General features: G+C 37.5%; 1 long non-coding RNA gene across 2 annotated transcripts in view; it reads left to right on the forward strand.

The window, feature by feature from the left end:
- Positions 1-24339, forward strand: part of LOC308058529 — a 92311-nt gene that overhangs the window by 18611 nt on the left and 49361 nt on the right. For both annotated transcript variants that reach the window (XR_013925860.1, XR_013925861.1), the window contains exon 1: positions 1-24339. This exon is cut by the window's left edge and continues 18611 nt beyond it; it is cut by the window's right edge. This is a non-coding gene — a long non-coding RNA (uncharacterized lncRNA).

A 24339-nucleotide genomic window follows, 5' to 3' on the forward strand; every position in this document is an offset into this window, starting at 1 on the left:
ACTTCCGAAACTCTCGACTTTTTCTGCCTGCCTGGAAGATAAAACTGTCCAGGAGGTATTTTGTACCCTTTATTCAGTAAAGCTTTTACCAGAACTTAAGCAGGCCAAATAGCTTGCAAATGCAAAAACATCATTCAAGTTCTTATGATTTTTTTTTCCTGAAGGTAGGCTGTGTTGAGAATTCAGTGTAAGTCAAAGATTTATTTTTTTTTTTTACATCCTGCTTAACCACTGCAATAGTGTTTTATTGTTTTATCTCTGACTTGAAGCATTAAAAATAGTCTACACTGGCTTCAAAACTGAAAGCTAATTTCACGGTTTGTCATAAGTTTGTTAAGACCACATGCATTCCACAGTTTGAAAAATTTCATTATTCTGTCCATGCTGGGGCTTCGTAATTGGATAGTAAGGATGTTCAAAGACTAATTTAGTGAATTGCACAATATTTTAAATGGAATTATGCAGGTTTATGGGGCCTCAGGGGATTGAGCTAGGAGCCTCTTGAGAAAATCTGTTTATCAGTAAATGATATTAGCAGCTTTCACCTAGCTTTTGTCTTCATTAAATTGCTGCTCTTCCAATTGAGGGTCACATCTGAGGACTGCTTTGATAATTTGTCATTATTGTCTTGTTTATTGGAGCATAAAGTTGATACAGCAAAGGTTGTGCAGTTTATATACAACATGTAAAGTTTTTCCTACCAGCCTTACCAACCCTTTATCATAGCAAAACACATCAGGACACAAGAAATTGTAACTTGTCTGGTATTCTAACACATGGTAAATCAGCACACCCTGTGTGTTAATTTGCTAATATTTTCTTATAGAATGTAACATTTTATATGTCCCGTTACATCAGACTGTGTTTTCTTTCCTTCTGTCATTTTCAACTGCTAGTTTGAAATACTTCTTTTTTTAAAATCAAGTAAAATTTTGTTTGCTGTTAGTATGTCCCTTTCCTGAACATACTTTGAATTTACCCTAGTCTAAACATGACCAGAGTTTGCCCCAATTTATTGAAATCATTTTCCATAAAATAGTGCATGTAGCGGACTCGGTGTATGTTTTAAAGCACCAAGGCCACATTTAATAGAATTTCAGTAAAATGATATTTCAATGCTCGTATTCATGGGAAGAATAGTTGTAAATATACACAGGCTATATAGTCCAATTGTTTGTTTCCTTTCATGTTATCAGCACCACAGAAAAATTTATTTCTCTAACAGAAACTATAGGTGCGATGCACGAATAGTAGAAAATCTATATAGATTGAGAGACTATTGACCAACTTTAGACATGCTTTCTTCAGGCCTCCTGTCTGTGAATAATGTACCCTTTCAAACTTTATTTATCTGTAGAGATCATATACTTTTAATAACATCTATGCATTAGGCTTATTTAAACCACTTGAAAAGGCTTAGCGGTATCGCTGCATTTTTTATGCTTAAATTATCCTGCAGACTAACGTAGAAGTGAAAGAACATTCTTCTTGTTTTACTTTAGACCAGTTTCCCAAGAAAAACTGAAACTTCCAAACTGAAAACTATGCAAGTTTCTATCTAAAGTATTTAAATGTGGGACAATGTCTGGTTGGTTTGTTTGTAAGGACCTGTCTTTTAAAAAATATTCTGAAACAAATACTTAAAAAAAAAAATTAAAAAGAAAGCACATTCTGGACAAGCACTAATCCTCAATGTTAGTTTCCTACAACAATGTTATTCAGAACTCGTCTCACAGAAAAGTTTTCTTCCACAGCAAACTGTGCCTTGACGGTGATTTCAATATCACAAAACAGATTTTCCTGTTTTATGAGATTTCATTTTTTAAAGCAAGAGACTTCAGCCTCAGTTCTATGTTAATGTGAAGAGGTTTCAGGTGCCAAAAGAAACTCAGGGCAAAACCAAAGTCCCTACTCGTGATCAAAGTAGATCCTTCAGCCTGAAATATTAAGCCAGACTGGTCTGGGGACATATGACAAATCCTCTGAAGTTGCATATATTCGTAGGCAGAGCTTCCCAAACTACCACTCCAGCCTGTAGGTCACACTGCTATCATATACAAATGCCTCGTTCAGCTTGGCTCACCCTTCCACCCTCCCTTTTCCTTTCCTTTCCCCATGCACTGCTCTCCTTCCCCACAGGTTAGCTGTTCTCTTCCTTGACATACTAGCATTTTTTATCCTCATTTACCTTCTCAAATTACCTCAATGCATTTTTCCAACCTTTTGTCATCTTTGCTGTATTGGTTCCCTCTTCCCACCTACTCTAGACATTGCCCAAAAACTCAACAACTTCAACTGAGTCAGTGTGCATTTTTTAATAGAGTCACAAAGGTGAAGATTGCAGCTAAAAGCCTCGTGTCTGGAATATATCAGTAGGTAAATGCATATTTTCAGTTGTTCCATATGCTCCTCTGCACAATTTTCTGTCTTAAACATTCCCTGATATCGCTCGTTGTTTGATGTTTCTATGTCATGTTCTCATGCTGCTGCAAAATCAGTCTAAGCAACAGTTAAATTCTGTGTTTCAGCTGTAAGGTGTCTTACTTATTTTGGGTGGGAAACCTCTTGTTATTAACATCTCAGGATGTAAATAGCAAGAACATCGTGGATGTGGGTTCCTAAGGATGTTAATCTGGTACAAAGTCCATAAAAAAACCCCAAAAACTTATGGAAAAATGCAATGGTTCCATTATTCCTCTATTTGGAGCAAGGTAAAACCAGTCCAGGTGGTTCAGAGTCTTGGGTACTTTCAAAGAGAACTGTCTCTCTCCAGTGACTATAAGAGGAACTGCAGTGCATGCACTTCACTGACAGCAGTTGTGAAACATTTACTAAGGGGTCAGCTGGTCCAGATCCTGCCCATTGCTTCTGCAGCTTTTACTTTCTTCTGAGACCAGGAGAGCTTCCTCTCTATTTTTCTCTCTTGGTGAGGTATAAATTTATGAAAGGGAACAAACAAAATGGGCCTCTGTGGCCCAGTGGCTGTGTATGTGTTATGCATCAAGAATCATGGTATAAAAAGCTGCAGGCATGGCAGTCTGGAGAAACTTAATCTTCTCCCCTTATTTTACTTTGATGCCATTATCACTGGTGACAGATTCATGGTGCCTTACATCTGAGCTCAGACTGACATCCATTTGAAATGTTTCTGAATCTTGCACACTTGGCTAGACGAAGTAACACCTTCTGTAGGAGCTAAGAGCTGGTCAGGAGCTGAAGAGGTCACAGAACCTGTCTGGGGTGAGTGCCTCAACCATCATAGGTTGAAGGTTCCTCCCGTTTGCTCTTAGAAGAAAAAAGCCAGACAGCTATTGTTCCCCTATGGGAAATACGCAATTCAGGGTAGGGAGTAAGAGTGGGTCTAGGTACCCTCAATCACTTCTTGGTATGGGTGCATAACTCCAGGAAAGGAGATGATTTCAAATACTTCTTTCCCTTTTATGCTTCCCCTTGGCTATTTTAGGCATTGAACTCTTCCCCTTTTTTTCCACCTAATAATTTTCCACCACTTATTCATATGCTGTTGTAAGTCCTAATCTTAGACACTGAGCATTTCCCACTCCATTATGAAAAAACTTTGGAGCATAACTTGATTTTGTTAAGTACTGCACAGAGAGCTGGCATATGAAAAGTAAGCATGGCATTACTGAACATCATGACATTGCAATCTTCTTCCAGATCTGGTCCTCACTGAATACATGGCATAGCAGTGACTCCTACAGATTCAGAAATCAAAATTCAAATCCTTGTTACCACAAGGTATATTTGTCATCTATGACCCTTTAAATGACACCTAAGGTATGTCTATATCATGACAAAAATTATCACTGAAGTTACTGTAGAAGGTCCCTGAGCTGGTTCTTGTGCCACGAGTCATGTAGTTACGGCAGAAGGGAGTCCAAATCAGCCTTGGGCAAATTTCTGGCATTTAGGTTGCCCTGAGCTTTGTGGTGCTGCAGTCATCACCGTAATCACACTACCTCAGGTACTGATGCAAGTACAGGCACAAGGCTGGCATGTGTACATTTGATTGCAGTGCCATCATAACAAGGCTAGCTGCCAGGGTCCCATCAGTGTGGCAGTAGCATCAGCAGCTTAGACAGACTTAAAAACTTTACTGATGCTGCAGACTTCTCCCTGGAGCTCAAATGCAATGAGTGTGTGGCTAAGATTATATTTGCATAATGTTTTGTTTCAGTGAAACATGAGGGATTTTGTGGAACCAAAAAGTACAAAGAATTGTATTGGCCTTGCACCATCTTTCTGACACCAGCTTCCCTGAAAATGAATCAGTCCGATAGTAGTTGGTAAGTGGGGAATGATAGAAACAGTCCTCAGTGGATAACTCTATCCACAATGAATTTAAAAGCAGACAAAATGTCTAGTTAGACCACATATCTAGTTTTTACATGTCCATAAAAGAGGTAAAAGAAATTTCACTCACTGTCATGTACTGTTTTGAATAAAAAGCTAGATCTCAGTCAAACCTGAAATGAAGCCCATCTACTTCATCTGCAACTTTTATGAGAGGTTGCTCACTGAAGTTTGATACTGCATATGCCAGCATGTCCTGCAACAGTCAGTAATACACATCTGGGGCTTTAACACAAATAATTTTGTTGTCTTATTACAACTAAGCTAAACTATACATTATGGAAGTTTTGCATCTGTGAAAACAATTTTGACATGAGGAATAAATACATTTATGAAAAAGGAAAAAAAGATATTAGACTATCCGCAAATACTGTGGATACCTGAATGTGAGGGTACATAGCCATAGATTAGAAAGGAACGTACAGCTCCAGCTATTTGCTTTGAGAGAAAATTAAAATATTAAATAATTAAAATACGAATGTGAGATTATGGAGGCCAATGTAAAAGTATAAACTTATGGCTCCCAGCTGCAGTGGGGGCAACTCAGCCATTGTGAATACAAGGACACACACTCGTTCTCCCTGTTAATCTGCTCTGTGTTTATATATGTATTTTTCAGTTCTCAGGGGACATCAAAATGGTAATGATTTCCTATTTTTGTAAACAAATGGAAATACAGCCTTTCATGACAGCTGTTACTTCAAAAATTATCTGAAATATTTATATAAATTACAGCTTTTAAAATCTTTTCACTGAAGGTGTTTTTCCTTTTTGAGAAAGACTGACAATTAAAAATCAAAACAAAAAAGTATTAGAACAATGCCTGTTATTGTTTAGTCCGTAACAAAGACAGCTGCACATACCCTTATTGTGAGTCTCTTTCATCCAAGCAACCTTGCTTAGTAAAATTGGACAATTTATCACCCCGCTGCCTGCAGCAGTATGCACTACATGCAAGTGATTAGTTTGCAACTTCAGCTACCAGCTTTGATACACCTCTGAGAAACTTGCAGTCTGAATGAAAAGGTCAGTGTGGAGCTTAAACTAACTCTTGTGGACCAGATGGCCCAAGGGACTACTAGTGGGCCATAGTGTCTTCTGCCCATCTCAGCAGTAGCTGAAAGTTGCTCCTCATGACAACCCAGAAGAGGGTTGTGATGCACTCTAACACGGAAGGTAGGAGATACAATGTCAGGCATGTAAGTGAGATGTCCAGATGGCCCGCAGAGAAGGCAACGGAGGTCAACAGAGGCGTTGACTGCCTATGACCTCCTGCAGTAGCCCACCTTCCCCTCCTGTAACTGTGTGAACTAAGCTATGTCTTTAAGTTAGACCCTTAATACTGGAAAGAATTAATATGAGTTTCTGTTGTGATTTCTGCATTTAATTTCATAAAACCGAGGAATCTGCTGGATCTGAATACCACTGTCTCTTTTGAGACCTGCAGCATGCCTCTCCTGAGGCCCACCACTCAGGCTAGCTGGGCAAACTTGCACTTCCAGCACTCTTTTCAAGAATACATAAGCAAAAGATTTCAATCTCCAAGGCTTTCGCAACCACCAAATTCAATTACACAATGCAAAACAATGTATCAATAACAACAGTAATTTTTAGGATGCACTCGGTCTTGTTTGAGCTGAATAAATTCTTCACAAGCCATTGTATGTTTAGAAGCACAAGAAAAAGTTCTAAGAAGGCTTTGCTTTGCAGGAATACTGAAAAATAACTGGAATAATAATTCTGGCTGCCTTTGAGGACTAACAGTGGAAAGTCTCCTTGAATCTGAGAGCACCAGTAGTTAGACTGTACACAGATGTAAGGAAAAGAAAGAAAAAAAAAAAAAAAAAAAAAAAGAGTATTTTGATCTCTGCCTTCTAAATAACCAGAAATGAAAAGCAGTACTAGTATAATTTGGCCAGTGAGTCAAAAGTGGGAAAGGGGAACCTTACTTTATCTGAAGCTGCAATAGGCTTAGAGTTAATAATAATTTAATCTAATTTTTAAAAAACCCAAAACACAACAGTGAAAAAGGAGAGTTTAGGCTGTAAATTGTCATAAATACTTTAGATCTGCCCCAAAGTAGCAATTTCTGAGATTTCTGAAGAGATTTTATGAATATGAAAGCCAGCAGCAGAGCCTGTCAGGAGAAAGGTATTTCAGACTTGTGAATGCACGGGGGATCCAGACAGCATGGAATTGACACCTGATTTCTACCCAGATTTTACATTTAGCAAATCAAAAGTCACTAGAAAAATTGTTTAAGCCACATTATAATTGGTTGTGAAACCTAGGTACCTAATATTTGTAAATGAAGCAGATGTCTCTTTGAAGGCTGCTCATTAATTTTGCAGAGACTCAACAATTATTATACATTCTACAGGTAAAGGGACAAAGAAGGTTGCTTTAGAAATCCTGTGGTGAAAGATCCTGAGTGCTTATTCGACATGCTATATCCAAGCCCCTGCTTCACTGACAGCATAGGAAACTTGGCTTGGACCTTCAGATGGTTCTGTTGGGCTCCTAATGTCCGGGCACTGCTCAGGTGTCTGCTTGGGGTGGCTGCATCCTGTGCCAGCTTCCTGCCTGGTCAGCAGTGGGTGCTTTGTGTTTCACAGCACCTTTCTAACAGATACAGTTTCAGTGAGCATGTTTCCTAGCTGCTCATAAATACTGCATGAACTACTTAATTTGATTTCTTCTCATAACTACTGTCTGGTAATTTTTGGATAGTCAACTGATACTGTAAGTTTGAACTTAACCAGAACGCTATGATACACAGAAAGCTGTGTATCTTTCATGGGTGTGTGTGCGCATCTTAAACAATAAACCTTAAAAAAAAAATTCCTTAGATCCAAAGTTTCTTTGGGAGACATTGTATATAAAATACTTAATTCTGTTGTAGATCTTTAACATTTACACATTTAATTTCATTACAGCAGGAAATTTCTTTTGAATTCTGCTCTTTAGAAAAAGGAAGTTTCAGCCCCTCAAAGACCCAATAAATTACTAAAACAGGGCAATTTATGATCTTCCATGCATCTCTGCAAAGAAAATTCTCCCTGCAGGTAGACTCAGTCTGTCTAAGATTCAAAGATATTAGAGGCAATTTTATGAAAGGGATCATTAATTATAAGACATGAAATTTTAATAAGAGGCTTCTTTTTCCTGATAACTTGCATGAGCCAAGATCAAAGTAACTCCCATATGTTGACCTAGTAAGCATGTTAACAGAGAAGACCAGCTTCTCTGTCCATTCTTTTTAACCTCAGATAAATCACAGGAGTGATGTGTTTCAGGAGAATGTTCATTTCAGTTTTACATATGTAATCATACGAGATGGATAAATGCTGCTTTTTGTTCATGACAGCAGATAACTGGATTCCACCAGTGATGGTTACACATATTCATCACTGTCAGAACAAAGGTTTCTGATGCTTTATCAGAGATGACCAAGACTTGCACATTGCACGTCTATGCTGCCTGCTGCTTGACAAGATGCCTAGTTGTACCCTCTTATGACAGGGTCATATGAACTGTTTCCTTTCCATATAACATGAGCCACAAACCATGCCTCACCTCAGTCATTAATTAACCCCACTGTGATAATTAAAATTTGGCTGCTTTTTCTGCATACTTGTGCTCAAATACACACCATTTTCTTGCGTTAAGGTTGAGACCAGAAAGGATTCATATCACTCTACATCAGTGATCTTTCCTGTTCATTATTGGCTGCTCCCTCCATCTTTATGTCATCTGAAAATTTTATTAGTGATGATTTCATATTTTATTCCAGGTCATTGACAAAAATGTTAAATAGAACTAAACCCACTGGAATGTAGCTAGAAATGTACCAAGTCAACAATGATTAGTCATTTACAATTACATCTGGAGAGCTATCAATTAGCCTGTTTTTAATCTGTTTAATTGGTGCTATATAATATATTGTTCTAATTTCATAATCAAAATGTCATGAGTCACCAAGTCAAGTGTCTCACAGGAGTTTGTGTATTATATTCACACAATTACCTTTAGTAACTAAACTTCTAATCGCATTACAGTATCAAGACCAAATTTCCAAGAGCTCATATTGATGTTAATTATATTATTGTGCTTTAATTCTTTGTTAATGAAGTTCCATATAATCTGTTATTTTGCACAAGACAATAAGTCCATTATTTTTTCAGCTACATACTTTAGGTTTTCCTCTCTGAATTTTAAGCTTCAAAGTGGTTTAAGAGCTGTTGAAAAGAGAGCACATATGGCACAGGGAACTCATCTTTTAGAAACCTGGTAAATTTCTTGTATGCAAGGCACCTGTTGATTTATTTTTGATTAATTCTTGTATCTCTGTTTTAACTGAATTGCTTTTGGCTGGAAAGTGTTTCATCATTCTCTAAAGAGGCTATATCATGTGGCTTTTTCTCATCTACAAAAAACCTCGCTTATTGAATGTTCCTGCCTTTTCCGTGTTACTACTCACACTGTATAGTACCATCCAACTAATTCTTTTCAGGTTATGTTTTGTTGATTCATTTCAGAAATTCCTTTCTATTATCTTTAATTATACTCATCACAGATTTCCATTGTGCATTTTTGCTTCCTTTATCAATTTTCTTCAGTTCCTAGATCTTCATGTATATTCAGTTCATAGCAACTCCTTTTTACTTGCATTATATTTAAAAAATTTGTACTTTGAATCTCATATATTTCACAAGCACCTAATCCTTTGATACTTGTAAACAAACATAAGATCACGGAGAAACAATAGCTTATCCATATTTAAAATTGCAATTCATTTCCAGTATGCATGTCTGATTTTGATTCTCATGTTCAAATGTAATTTAAATATATATTATATAAAATATATATCTGCTTCATAGTGTCATATGAGGTCTGAATCTGAGGTAGAATTTCTCACCAGATTTGAAGGAAATTAAACAAATGGTTAATAAATTATGAGGTCTTAAGTGTGTATGTCTTCATCAGAATAATAATAAAAAAGGCTGAGATTTGTTTTTGCTGAGCAGAAAAAAAAGGCAACGAGAGAAAGGCAACATATTTTGTAAGGTACATATGTACAAGATCAATGCACAGCACTGATATTGTTCTACGGAACTGCTGACTTGTCCCACTTTACATTGACAGTTCACCAGGGCGCAGAAGTCCTCACTTGGTGAAGGTCTGCATGAGATGAAGGAAACAAAAACACTAAAGACATCCCTTCAGGGATCTGTTTCGGAATGGAGTGATAGTCTGGAGATAGAACTGTGCAGGCTGAGATGCAGCTTGGGGAGGGCTAACAGGGGTGAAGGCACTCAGTCCTAGAAACTGAAGAACATTTTTTTTCTGCATCACAATCCAGCTGTACCCCAGTACTGGTCAAGGCAGCTGCTGTCATTCATATGATACCATATTCCAGATGGCAAAAAGGGGCAGACAAAAGCAAAGACCCTTAGATCCAATTTATCTACCTCTGAAAGTGATTTATTTCTTCAATTATGATGATCACACACACACACACATACACACACCCCACCCCTCCCCACCCCCAATATCTAATAATATTGAGGTAAAACCAGAAATCAGCTCATGGACAAGAAGTTACTTATGTCAGAACTACCACAGTTTGCCCAGCCTGATAATTGCCTCTTGCATAGTCTAATTGAGATAAAGAGAGTAAGTATTACATCTTCTGGGAAGCTCATGTTCCAGGAGGATGAAATAGCCCACTGTACTTCCAGGGGTAATAATTAGGCAACAGCATCATGTTCTTACTGTTCCTTTCTTCCTTCTTCCCCTTTATTCCTTTTCTACAAAACACTGAAAACTTTTCTGCAGAGTAGGACATTTTAACAGCATGACTGAAGAAGACCTGTGCTCTCCCTTCCCTGTATGTCCCAGGCATACAGGATGTAAGGCTGTGCACTGTAAAGCCAAGCTCAGGTTAAACTAAGATCTTCCAGTTTCTGAAGTAGTACTGTAAGAATTTTTTTATTATATGAAAGGGACATATGTACATTTTATGATAGAGTGCTTGTGACTGCAGATTTCAGGGTTGCTGCTCTGTACAAGATGTGATCCAGCATCTAACACGTAAAGCCCAGCAAGGGACTTAAGCAGAGGAATCTCAGCTGGTGAAGTCTCAATGGCTTTATGACGCCTGGATGCTCAGCCGTGACCAGGCAACAGACTTGAATCCCCCAAATAAATTTTATGGCACAATAAGCATTCTTGTGGTTTGGCCAGAAGCTTCTGTGGTTTCTGTAGGCTTATCTCAATCACCATCCACTTTTGGGACAATGTACCCAAGTCTTTTGCTGAATTTGCCTTCTGGTGTCGATAATAGTGTATCCCCAGATTCACTCAGCACTCATGCTGACAGAAAAGCTGCCAGCATTTACTCAGCAGACACTTTTGCTGAGCTTGCTGTAACTGGGTCCCTCCAGAGTATTATACAGCTTTTTCCAAATGTAATAATTAGGTTTCTTTGGACCAGAAGGACAAGCTGATTGCCATTAGCAGTGCCTTTTTCTCCCTGTTACCGCATGTGCACTAGTGTTTGTTTTTCTTATTGTAAAAGTAAAGTATGACTGCATTTTCCTCCCCCTCTTTTGATCCTAATGCTCAGCTTGCCCCTGAACTTTTGACATCCCCCTCCATTTCATAGTGTTTTATCTAGCTATCTAAAATTAGGGAACACATAGGATCACAGTATCCAGAGCTCCATGTTAAAAAATTTATTTGGAGAGCAAAAAATTCAGCAGAAAGACAAGTGAGTTCACAGTGAAGGACATGGTTCAGTCTACAGCACATCCCAGTTTCCATGACTGCCTATAGTCCCTTTTTGTGAGCTGCACTCTGGTCCAGCCTTCCACTGAATTTCCATCCCTTGGAATTTAAGGTGTAAATAAGGCTGCTGTGGATCCTTCAGCTTTGTTTTGATATACAGCAGTGCTACATGGCCAGCTATACAGCAAGAATTGTTGGGAACCAATCCCTACAACCCTTACCATAGGTGTAACTCCTGAGCTGTAGACATCCTATACTTCTGTGAGATCTTGAGAATAAAAGATTACTCTGTAACCTTCTCATCTAACTGACAGCATGGTGTACAATTCATCACCACAGCATCCTCCTCCTGTTGCCCCATTCTGTGTTTGGAAACTGCTTAAAGGACTTTAATTTCTAGATGACTTGATATGATATTGATCTCTGATTTTTCATACATCTCTCTAAACTAATTATTGTTTTCTTTGTCAGTGTTATTAGCCACAACAGGGAATTTATTACCTGCTGGCTACTGTCAGTCATCAGGCAGAGAAAATAAGCTATTCACACTTACTTCTTGTTAAGAATGACAAGCTAACAAATTTGGCAGAAATATTCCATTTTTTTCTAGTTTTGTTTCTGTGCTACAATTAGCAGAGAGCCCCACCCTTCTTGTTACTGCATCTTCTTCAATACACTTTTTTTATAGCAGATGAGCTCTTTATAATCAGAAGAATTTGCATCAAAATAAAAGAGAAACTGCAATGAGCTCCCTATTCCAATAAAACCCTGAAATTAACAGTTCACTAAGCAAAAGAAGAAGGGTAAACAGATAATTCTGTCAGCTGGTCAGAAAGATATTTTTAGTAACTACTAGGGAAAGCACAATTAGAGATTTGTCTAGACATCATTGGAGAGAGCTTAATAAAGACATTTTCTTCATATACTGAAAATAAAAAATGGATGGATTTAATAAGATGCTAATAATTACAAGATTAACATTACATAAGCCTTAAATGATGACATAGACAGTTACCTCATTTCCAAAGATATGGTTGTCACTGCATTGATACTTTTCTTGTATGAATGTCTCAAAAAGCAGCAAAATTAACACTGAAGAGTTTTTTGTCTCATGGGTATGGATGTAAGGGTGATTCCTCCAACACAGTGATGAACTAAGCAAAGGTTTAAATACAACCTAAGAGTCAGGGCTTTTCTTCTGACTTTGCCTGATGTGTGGGCACTAAGGCAGCCTAAATACATGGTTTACAGGATGTTCACACAACCTCACATGCTTCAGACATCCACACTGGAGCTTGCTGACTGACCTTCCCTTTCTGTTCCTGCAAAGGAAGAGGTATTTTTAAGGAGAGAATGATTTATGACACCGCAGTGTAGGCCATGAAAACAAGTGAGAGAAATCACATCCCAAACAAGTCTGTTTCTCTCCATCAACTATGAGAGCCCACCATGACTAAGGTGGATGCAGATGTCTCTGCGGCAGACATGTAGAGTCAGTGGACCTTCATTTCCCTCTCGTTTAGGGAAGGGTGATGATAATTTCTTAAAGAAACTGGGTGTATGCCCATGTGTGTTCCTTTGGCTGTATATCTTTGACTCGCAGGTAATTTCTGAATCCATTGACCATTGTCTATGATTCTGTGTTGTTGGTTTCAATGTAATTTGGCAAAGAATAACGGTCTTAAAGATGTTTGGATTCTTAAGAGGTTGAAAATTGTTTTCATTCTTTCTTTTGGGATTATTCGCCCTCCCTCCCCACCCCCCTAGACTACTGCTATGAAAGTAAAGATTTCCTAACTGAAACTCTTACGAGTTTCCCTAGTAGAAAAACATGCTTACTCACTGTTCTAATCCTCATTTGGAATACTCTGACCTTTCTGAAGATATCCACTCCTCTGCTTTACCTTTAGCTGGCACATAGGCCAGCTTATGCTTCTGCACTTCCTAGATAGAATTCATGCCACAAAACTTCAGTGGTGTTTATTTAACCATTTTTTGAAAAAAATTCTGCCTGTTTTTCCCTTGACTGTTGATATTCTAGGTAGATGAGTAGAAACATTGACTGGAAAAACTGAATTGTGAAGTAGAGAGAAAAATGAGGAGACACAAAGTAATATTTTTATACTATCTAAAAGATGTTGAAAGGGGTCAGGATTAATGGTTTTAAATTAATGAGAATCCAGTTAGACATCTGGGAAACATTTCTAGCTGTAAAGTGGTAGATTAAGTTGCCTAGGGAGGCCATAAGAGCTCCATCAATGGAAGTTAAGAACAGGTTGAACAAACCTCTGCCAGGATCGGTGCACTTATAACTGATCCTGCCCTAAGGAGTCTATTAAATGTGTGTGAATTATGGTCCCCACTCACAGAAGTTGTATTAATACCACAAGAGTGTCATGATGCAAAAGACACACAGCAGAAGGCAATAGAGGCTTATCAGGAGGTGACACTACTGCATTGCTGAAGTTATGCTTTGCTTTCTCCTCCTTGTCTTCTACCTGGCTTCTCTCCTTCCCCAGCAAAACATGGGAGTGCAGTGCAGCCCCTGCGAGTGTGGGAACAGAGAGGAGGGCTTGCCCTGCACAGGGAGGGAAGGGGCTGAGACTTTTGATTTACACCTGTAAGTTACAGATACTCTCCTTGGTGATGTCTTTCTTCCCCACTAATCACTCTAGCAATACGTTAATCACGAGGCTTAGGCAACTACTTGTTTCCCAGACCTGGATGCATACCCCAGCCAAATCGTTTATTCACTGCCAGGATGAGAGCCTTTTCTTTCTCTGCCCCAGGGAACCTGAGCCTCAGGTTGACAAGAAAGGCTGAGTCTCCAACAACTTCCTCTCTCTGAACACAAATGGTGCCAGGACCATGGCACCCTTCAGTAGGATTATTTCTTCTTGTTCTCTCCTTCCCATCTGATTTGCATTCGTTCAGGTCTTTAACCTGATTCAGTTCTTCTTCCTAACCTTCTTCTTAGTTACCTCTTCATTTGCCAGTTATCCTTTTTCTTGCCCCAGTTTTCCTTTTTTTGACTATCTCCTTATACCCAAAGCCAGTTTGTTTCTTAGTTGTATGTTTCCACTTTCAGAATTAAATCCCCTCATTCCAAATTAGACTAGTTCAGGATAATTGAGTTAAAGTAAGATCTATGTAAATATAGAGAACTGTGGAGCTTTACTATTATTTATTACAGTAATTAGAAAAAAACTGTGCCTTTGATTGAATTAAATAAGTTTCGTTGCCTGAATCCTTTTCTCTCTGCAGTCCACTATGGTTCACCACACCACCCTGTGAAGAATTATCAGATGTTGTGTTTGTTTTCATCATTTTGAAACAAGTTATGAAGCTGGTCTAGTTTTCCTGGGAAAAGTTTTTCTGTCAGACTCAAGGTAAACAACATATTTAGGCCAGTATTTATGGAATAATTATCTTACAATCAGAACATGCATATCAGCCAGAATCTTAGGTCTGTAAATATATTTGCTAGAAAATATCCTACTTCATTGTCCCATAAATAATTTCACAAAATATGAAAGTAGTGACACACAGGTATATACATATATACATATGCATACATTAGTATAACCTTTGTTTAATAAATGTATATGTAACTTGAGGACTCATTAGAAGACACAGAAGAAAAAATAAAGGTAAACATTAAGAGAAAACACAGCAAGGTGGTCAGCTATCACTGAAAATAAAATTTAGAGAAGGGGTAAATTAAATAGTGTGGAACCTGGGGTTACTTATTAAGCCATCAGTGGGGAGCAAGATGATGATGTCACACATAGCAGAGGGAGGAAGACTCGTGTAAGGTTGGATGAGATCCAGTTTGTGCTGTAGATTTATGCAGTTAATTTTGTCCCTTGACTGCATTCAGATGAGCATTTCTCCTCGACATACACCAAGAAAATTGCTGCATTATAGCTGTGTTAATGGTAATCAGCATGCTAATGAGCACCAGAAGGTCGTTACAGAAAAGAGAGGTTCAAAGATGTATAACCTAGAGGAGAAGATGAAGTAAATCTTTAGGGAATGCAAGTGTCTTGTTTGTAGGTCATAGATTATTTGTTTTGGTCATTGTAGAGCACAGGGAGTTTAATTTAAGTACAGAAAAAGATTAAGCTTTTTGAGTTTTAGGAGCAGCATAACTTAATTAAATATATGCCTATGAAGTAGACAGCAAATGGTGCTGGATTGTTTTTATTCTATTCTAATGTGTTCCTTGATAGAGATTATACAAGTGTAGTTTATGTCTTTCATGACACAAATCTAACACTTATTTATGCTTAATATAAAATCAGAATAAAACTACACTAGCTGCATTTTGTATTTTGCAAAGTAAAAGAGGAAAGGTTTTGCAGAAGGAAAACCAGCAAGTGTTTCAAAATATAAAGTCGAACATTAAAAGGGAGTAAAATCAGAGAAGAACAAAAATCTATCAGTGTGTAAAAGATGTCAGTGAGATAAAAGAAACCATGCAAAACAGTAGTTATAAAATTAGTAAAAAGTTGAATATCAGTTACATAAATATCATAAGAAGCATGCAAAATGCTAAATTGGTAAATATCTTCCTATTAAAGTTTCTGTTTCAAAAGGTTAATGTGCTCCCTTGTATTCAGAAAAGAACATGTATATGCATTTGGATGGTTTTCTCAGAGAGAATATGAGACTGAATAAGGACTACGTATGTTTTAGGGGAAGCCCTTGGGGAGGGGCACACCCTACAGAAATAGTGAAAAAATAGGTTTACGGGAGGTGTAACACCTCCTATAATCTAGGCAGACCAGATTTGGATGTAGATCTTCCAAAAAACCCAACATCCCCATTTTATTAGCAAGTAGCTGAAGTAGATGAAGTTCAAAGAACTGCACTTCCCAGCTCCAGCAGGAAAAAATAGGAACACAGGTTTTAAAAGGACATTAAGGACATTTGTATTTAGGTGCTTGAACAGGGCACATCAAGCTTTTCTGGAACTCCAGAAGCTAGTACATCAGGTACATCAGAGAAGCAAACACCAGCACAAACAAAAGCACAAAAGCACAAACAAACCCTCCCACCTCACCTTTATTTTTCTTTTTTCCTTTTTTTATGCGCCACCCCCCCCCCCCCCCCCTTTATTGATGGGTCTTAGAGGGGAAAAAAGTAATTAAAGGCTGAATCACAAAGCAATTCTATCTTGGGCTGTGGGAAAAAAAAATCCACGTGCTTGTCAGAAGTGTCAGTGAGCTGTACTGGACTAGAAACTGACCTAGTCAGAGAGTGCATCTCTTACTCCCAGTGCCTAAAACTCATCTTAGACCTTGCAACAAAAAGGTTTTAATCCCTTCCAAGAGTTAAGTGTGTTTTTTAAATGCTCTAAAATAATTCTAATCCTTCTAAAAATTAGGGCTGCCTTTAAGTCTGATGGCTCCCGTGGGGATCAGTTCCACTGGCTGAAAGCACATGCCAGCCTTACTAGTTTTTATCAATCTGGTGTGATTATTTAAGCCTCCTTACAGTAAATAAAGAGGAATTAGTACTTCCAGGGAGTGGACTCACCATATACAGAGCACACAACAGGGTTACCAACACAGGCAGTCGATGTTTGAAATGCTCTACAACTCAGAGTCACCTGCAGCAGGCTGGTTAGGCAGGAGCTAGGGGAGACACAGGTCCTTTTGAAATGGCACCTGGTGGCCAGGTGAGCATCCCTGGGCATCCGAGTTACACATGGGCAACTGAACTGAGCTGCAGCTGCTCAAGATGAGCTATTTCTAGAAGCATCTATCTTCATCTTTCAACAGCAGATGATGTTTGGTAATAGCGCTTACCTCTTAGGCTGTTTAAGAGGAAAAATACTTTAATTGCACATTGTTATAAAAATTAATTTTTCTTCCCCAGGATTCTCTGGGTTCTGTTCCTTCAAGTACCTTTCAAAGCTGTGAGAAGATTGAGCTTCCTTCATATTTTCCAAAGATGGTATGCAGTAGTCCCTTTCTGTTCTCTTCCTCTCAGAAGTAACCAGAACAAAAATGGTGCCATGAAAGATTGCTCAAAAAAAAGTGCAGTATTGGCTGGGGCAGTATGTGTAATTTGTGTTACCAGACAGAAGAAACAGCAATGAAATTAAAAGCAAAATGCGCAGAGAAACAAGTATAATGGCAAAATAATGCAAGAAAAGATGAGAGAAAAAACATAGCACAGAGGTAAGGTATGGGGTGATGGATATGGCATCTGGTATGATCCCAAGACATGACAGTGCTCAGAGCAATGGAAAAACAAAAAAAGGTGAATAAATATGTAGCACGCCAAACAAAGTTGCATAAAGTCAGGATGACTGCAGTAATTGTTGAAGGACAGTCAAATTACCTTGGGGGAAAAATGTTTTAAATGGTTTATTATATGTCAAAAGACAGATACAGATTCAACATAGAGGTGGATTCAGTTGCATAAACTTGGTCTGCTGCTGTTTTTTAGTTCCCTTAGTGTATTGGTGACACTGCACCTACATAGGGCATGAGAAGTGTGGGAGAGCTAAATATGCCTGAGGTGCAAGCGAGGTGGTGATACATGACTGTATTTCAGCTGTTGTACCTCATCCTGCAGAATAAAGGCTAAGTCCGAGATAGTGGAAGTCCGTCACAGGGAATGGATAAGAACTAGGAGGACCTGAGGCCAAACAGTCTTACGAAGCTGAACCACAAATATAAAAAAGTGGATTAGTGAAATAGGTTGCATAGGTTGCATGCATACTGACTATATGGAGCACCCCAAGTATTAGTGCTCCCAACACAGGTGTTTCGGTGAACTGTCTAAATTTTTTTTACTTTTTTTTTTTTCTTTAATATTCTGAACATAGCCAAGCCTAACAAAGGAAGCTGAACAAACAGAAGCAAGGCATTTGAAAGTCTTTTCCAGTCACCTGAAAAGCCAAGCAATTGAATTATTTCTTTATTGACTTTCTTAGATAATTTTGCTTTTCTACGCATAACATGTCCCTGAAAGAAAGAGTGAAGCAGGAACATTTCTGCTTTGTACAGAGGAAATATTGACTGAGTTGTTAAGGTTTACTTTCTTCAGGAAGTTAGGCATGCTGGTAGGATTTGGCAGTTTTCCAAAGACATGGGAAAAACTAAAGCTACCTTTTTACAGCTACCTTTTGGAATATAGGTTAAGCAGCTCCTGAAGTATTTCATCATACACTCAACACCTTATTAAGACGTCTTCCAGGAAGGAAATTATTAAAGGGCATAGTATTTGTGGCAGACAAATTACTGTACTAGGAGCGATAATGGTGAATACTACCCGATGTAAATAGAGGCCTGAAAGAAAATGCAAGCGTACAACTTTTTTTCACAAGACTCTCTAATCCATTATGGAAAATGAATTAAAAATGTTAATACAAATTTCAAAATTCAGATTCTTTTCCCCACTTGTCCTTGAAGAATAAGATAATAACTTTGAGCTAACAACCCAAGTATTGTTATTTAAACTGAAATGATATAGCAAGGAGAAACACTCAATAAAAAAGCCAAAAATTGCCAAATTGAAAATTCAGGGCCAGTCAAAAAAGCTGAAGGATACACTGAGTTTTAAAACATACAGGAATATTGAGTCACTGAAAAGTTATACAACTTAATGGATTGTTAAAATATTTCCTAGAAAAAAATACTTTCTTTCATGTTAAGCATATCAAAGCCATAGTTGTTTCAATTGTATACAAGGATGAAAATGAAAAAAAAAACTCCAAGAACAGGTTGCTGCTGGACATTGCCAAAACTAATGATAGGATGAAATATTTGTGTGTAGAAATTATTTGTCGAAATAGTGCATACTGTGCATTATGAGATACTCTTTAATGTAATTTTTAAAGCATTTCATGCTTCCCACAAGAACAATGTTACCCATTGTGATCTTCACTATATTTTGATCAATTTCTCATGAAGGTTATGTGGTCATGGTTTCCTGTCTTTATGGTCATAAGAGAAGGAAGCAGAAGATTAAAGTTTCTGATGCAAAAAATCAGCAGGATGGTGTGCTAAGGAGAAAAGTATACTGGAAGGAAATTAAATTAAGCCACTCAGAATTTATCTGATTTTAAATTAGAGGTGGGATTCTTGGCTCAATTTAGTTGTCAATACATTGACATCCAATGATGTTTGAGACACCTGAAATTTTCCACTTCACCTCAAACTGCCACTCCAGAGAAGGAAAAATCTGCAGATTTTATGTTATATCTGCCAGTGCTATGTGTACCTGTGAGATATTTTTATGGCATCTGAAACGTAGCCAGATTCCTATGTGATGGCAACTGAATTGAACCTCTATATTTTGGATTCAGTTGCTTAAACAGGGATATCTAGAGTCATTTGAGATGCCCCAATGTACCCTGTCCAGCCTCCAGTTCTTGCATGCACACCCCATGTGTCCTAGGTCAAACCTACCAGCCCAATGTAGTCAGGTTGTTTCTGGTAGCAGCAAAAGTGTAGCACCTTAGAAAAGGTTCAGAAAAGGATCTTTTGATGATAAACTCAGAAAAAAAATGTGAAAATATAAGTTTTTCTTTAGAGACAATGAGACTATGTATTAAAAGTCAATAAAATAAAGAAAGGTATAGAGAAAGAATGTGGGCCATATCTATTTGCCCTATTTCATAATGCGAGAGCAAGATGATGGGAAATTAGAGTTAATAGGGTCAGATTTTAGTCTGACAGGTGGAGATGTTTTCAAGCACTGTAAAATTAATTACATGCAGGAACACTGCCCAGAATGTAACACTACTCAGAAGGGGTTGGATATCAAAAATATTTGGGCTTTCTACAGTAAGGACAAACACCCCCCCACACTTGATGTGAATTCTGGGGGTCCAGGTGTTCTTTGTTTGTCAAATAAGAGTTTGTAGAGTTATTTATTCTTCTGATATATTTTAAATGCTTAATCTCCGTTTGACGCATAGCCACTAACTATCACATTTCTTCCTTTATTGGCCATTCTTACAGGCACTAAGTACGGGAATAGGTGAACATTTCCCCTCATAGAGTAGAAGTGACTGTAGTGAGCTGTTTCTATCTAGTATAATCTCTAGAAGTAATATGTGTGTACACACATGTATATGTGTGTGTGTATCATTATATACTACTATATATTGCTAAGTGTTATTCTATGTAGTAAAGTAGATATAAATATAACATATTGCCTAGCACCGACATTATAGTTGGCCATATCTAGCTTCAGCAGAAATGTTGGTCTATACTGCAGACTGTGTAGTGAAACATGTGCTTGCCTGTTTTTATGCATGTCAGTTTCCATGCAAGATGTAACAGGTTTTTGTAAATATGAAGTGATGCATATACAGCATTACTATATTCAGTTTCCAAATGAATATGTTCTTTGGTAAGACTTATGTGTAACATGGGAAAAACTGTCATTTCTTCCATAAATGTGACCTTTATTTTTGTGCACTTCTTTTATACGCTGTGGAAGTATGAACTTATATAAGAAAAGAAAACTATGTGCCCACTTCTGGAATTTTAACCTTCATTTACTATTTGTTTTCCATCTGTCAATGAAAATAATTCAGTTCATCAGTGAATCCTTCAGAAAAGCACTTACGTATGCATGCAAGTCCTCTCCTTCTTCAGGCAAATACCTAACCTAAGAATTGAGAAGACACTACGAATTATGGCCTAGAATTGGAATATAAGTTTTTTCCATCTAGGAAATGGTGCCAGGTTTTCTCTTTTGTTTTGGTTCCAGCCTTTTTCTCTGAAAATACAATTTACCCATTTGTTTGATCGAACCTCCCCAAGAATTCCAGCGACATCACAGACTTTATTTCTACATGACTACAAAGAGCATAATGTTCTAGTTTACTGCAAATCCAGGAAAATAAAGTGTAACCAGCAGCACTTTTCTCCTTTCTTATCCTTTCGTTGTGGTGAAACTGAGTGCAATGCCCTTAGGTTTTTTTCACTATATATGTAGATGTGGGAAGAAAATCATCTACTTTCGCACAGGTTCAGAGACTGGTTAAATTAAAATGGTTAAAGATAATTTGTTGATTTTTTTTTTTTACATAGTATTTATATACTAGAAGCATCACCTCAGATCAGCTATTTTAACATAATGTAATTCTACAAAATATTGGTTTAGACACAAAGAAATTCTATAGAAGGAAGCATATTGGATAAAGTATTGCTCATGGTGTAATTTTAATTCTGAACTATCTTGCTAAGAGGGCTTATTTAAATAGGTTCTCTCTGAAATGAATATTTAGAAAAAATTCCTACAGGATGATTTATAGAAAAATTATATGAACAGAATAAAGGACAGAAGAATTTTATTAGAAAAGAGGCTCATTTCCACAAAATATAAATTACACCTTTTAGAAAATATATTGAGTTTTATTAATATTCTGCAGACAGCCTGCAGTGTTAATCTCCACCCCTACCTATAAGATTTTCATTATAAGGTACAAGGTGTATTTACCCTTTAACCAAATAATTTTTGAGTCGTTCAATGCAGCCTTGACTGCAGTTTACATATCTTACAAAATATTTTCCTTTTGGAGGCATAGATTATTTTATGGCAATATTCTATATAAAATGCTTGGTGAAATATTTATATGTATGTGAACATATATATGCAGTTGCACATATGCATCTATATAAATATATGTTATATACATATCAGTATCCAATTTATACATATGTTATGTTTCTATTACAGGTATAAACTTTAGTGTTTATCCACTGTATATAGGGTATTGATCTTTACCACTTGTGTATACATTTTCTGACCTCAATTACTTAACCAGCCTTAAACACTGAATTTATTTCTACCTATTTGGGAGTTAATATAGAGAGAAACATATTAACAGGTCATTAATTAGAGAGATTTTAATAATCAATAATTTGTTTACAATTATTTCTTCTTACTATTTTTTCTGTAGGACTTCTTCTTCCTTTGAAGATCAAGAAATGAATTACAATTAGTTTTAGGGTGAGTGGGGCTGCTCTCTGCTGGAACTCTGCCTCAATCATTCCAGAAATAAGAAGATGGGTTGTTTGCAAGAAGAAAAAGGGGTAGGGAGTCTCCAATAACCTGTTCTGGGAGTAAATTTCTTAGAAACAGTTCTATGATCTACACCTATAATCATATGAATTGTAGAAGGCAGAGCCAAATCCACAGCTGGAAGAATTACATTTTTGAATAGGCAATATGTCTTTTTTTCAAAAACTGAATACTTAAAACTCATCTTAATCACAAATCTCTTAATTGTCGTTAATTTTGCAAAACTCCAGAATTCCAAAACTAAAATTTTAAGTGTATGAAAACTTCAAGCAAACCACAAATGTACTAGAAATTATTTTTTTGTCTAAATAATATATTTGTTTGCGTAATAAAAACTTTCCCTGAAAATTCCAAGATAAATATACTTAGAGAGTTGCTAAATATATCTCCACAATGACATACATAAATTATTTTCCTGCCCTCTTCAAAAGATATATTTCGCTATAATGTACATAATCAACATTATCAACCATTACATCCACAAATTTATGTTGATATTCTGTAGCTAATAACTGGCTTCTAGCTCACCAGAACTGCTTTATCCTGTTACGCTGAAGAAATTTATTCAGTTTTGTATGTTGTTAGTCATAAATGTATGACTAACTTAGTATTACTCCTGGAAAGAGAATCCTTGAAATAAAACCTGAATCATTTAAGAGCACTGTTTATTGTACAGTGGTGATCTGATTCTGGCCTCAGTGCCAAGCCTGAGTAAATCAGATTTACTCAAGGGAGTTCGGCAGAGAACAGAGTGCTACAGAATTGTCCTTTCCTGGACCATGACCTGCCCGGGGGTCTGAATTTGTCCTTATGACAGCAGGAGTTTATGTGGCAGTTGACCTACATGCTCCATATGGTTTGCTTTGAAGATGTTCATCATGTTCCCCTGGAAGTTAGCTCTATACTGCATAAAAGCTGCGATTTCCCTCTTGCCATGTTGTCCCTGTGTTGCAATCCCAAGGCCATTGAGACTGTTCACAGCTAGGGAGGTGGATACAGTGTTTTTCTGCAGTAAAATCAACCAGCTAATATTGTACATGTCTTCTTGTCATCCTTGACATCTCAGTCTAACAGTTCCTCCAATAAATCTAATTGCAGTTGAAGTAAATGGTTGTGGTAGGTCCCTTCCAAGTGAAATATTCTATTCTACACTAATTGATTCCCTTCCCTTTCTAATCTCATATACTTAGTTTGTCCAACTTTTAGTCCCTGAGGTAGGGCCTAACAGTGTTTGCAGTCAGGGTCTGTTGCCCCTAAACCAGAAAAGTGACTTCACGTTCTTGCAAGGGCTCATTCTTTGTTAGAGCAAAGTTTGCCAGTGTCTAACTGTTCAATCTAAATGTATTTGTAAGCAGTGAACATTTAGGTCAAGACCAGAGCTTTTTGTCTTTGTTGTTTTGGGTTTTTTTTTTGGTGTGGGTTTTTTTTTTGTTTTTTTTTTGTTCCCCTCTGGTGAAGGTCTTGAGAGTTTCTAAGAACAAAGCTGGGAAAGACATGTAGTTAGGCAATGTTAATGAGCCTCTGGTACTCTATGTGATTATCTATTCCCATCTGGTCATTTTATAAATTTTTGGAAAGCTGCAGTAGAAATTCCCAGCTCAGACCTCTTCAGAGTTTCTTTGAGAACCTGCTACCATTGCAGGAAGCTCTACTAATCTACATCAAACAAAGGAAGCAAGAGTTATAAGAAGCTGCTTTACAAAGTGACTTGTTTAAGAGCTGGATGACTGAAGCTAAGACTGTTCAGGCAAGACATCTAGAATGTTTAGAGGAAAACACAATGTTGAATCAAAGGGAGGTGGGGGAACAGGTTGGCCAAGAGCTGGAGGCAGAGAAAAACTGGTAAATCAGGGAGAATGAACACAACTAATGCAGGGGAAGTGCATCTGAGAAGGAGCCAGCGCTCAAATGAAGAGCTAGACCTGACTGGGGAAAGTGACAGGTATTAGAAACTGAGGAAGGGACAAGAGAACCTGACACCAATGTTTGGGTCAAAGTCTGAAGCAGGAGAAGTGGAAAGTGCTGGAGTAAGGAAAGGAAGAAAGGAAAGATGCCTGATCTGTATAATAGATGGTTATTCATAGTTACAACCAAATATCACTGTACTTAGAAATTACAGCA

This window comes from Falco punctatus, assembly GCF_963210335.1.
Source record: "Falco punctatus genome assembly, chromosome: 2".
Classification (NCBI taxonomy): Eukaryota; Metazoa; Chordata; class Aves; order Falconiformes; family Falconidae; genus Falco; species Falco punctatus.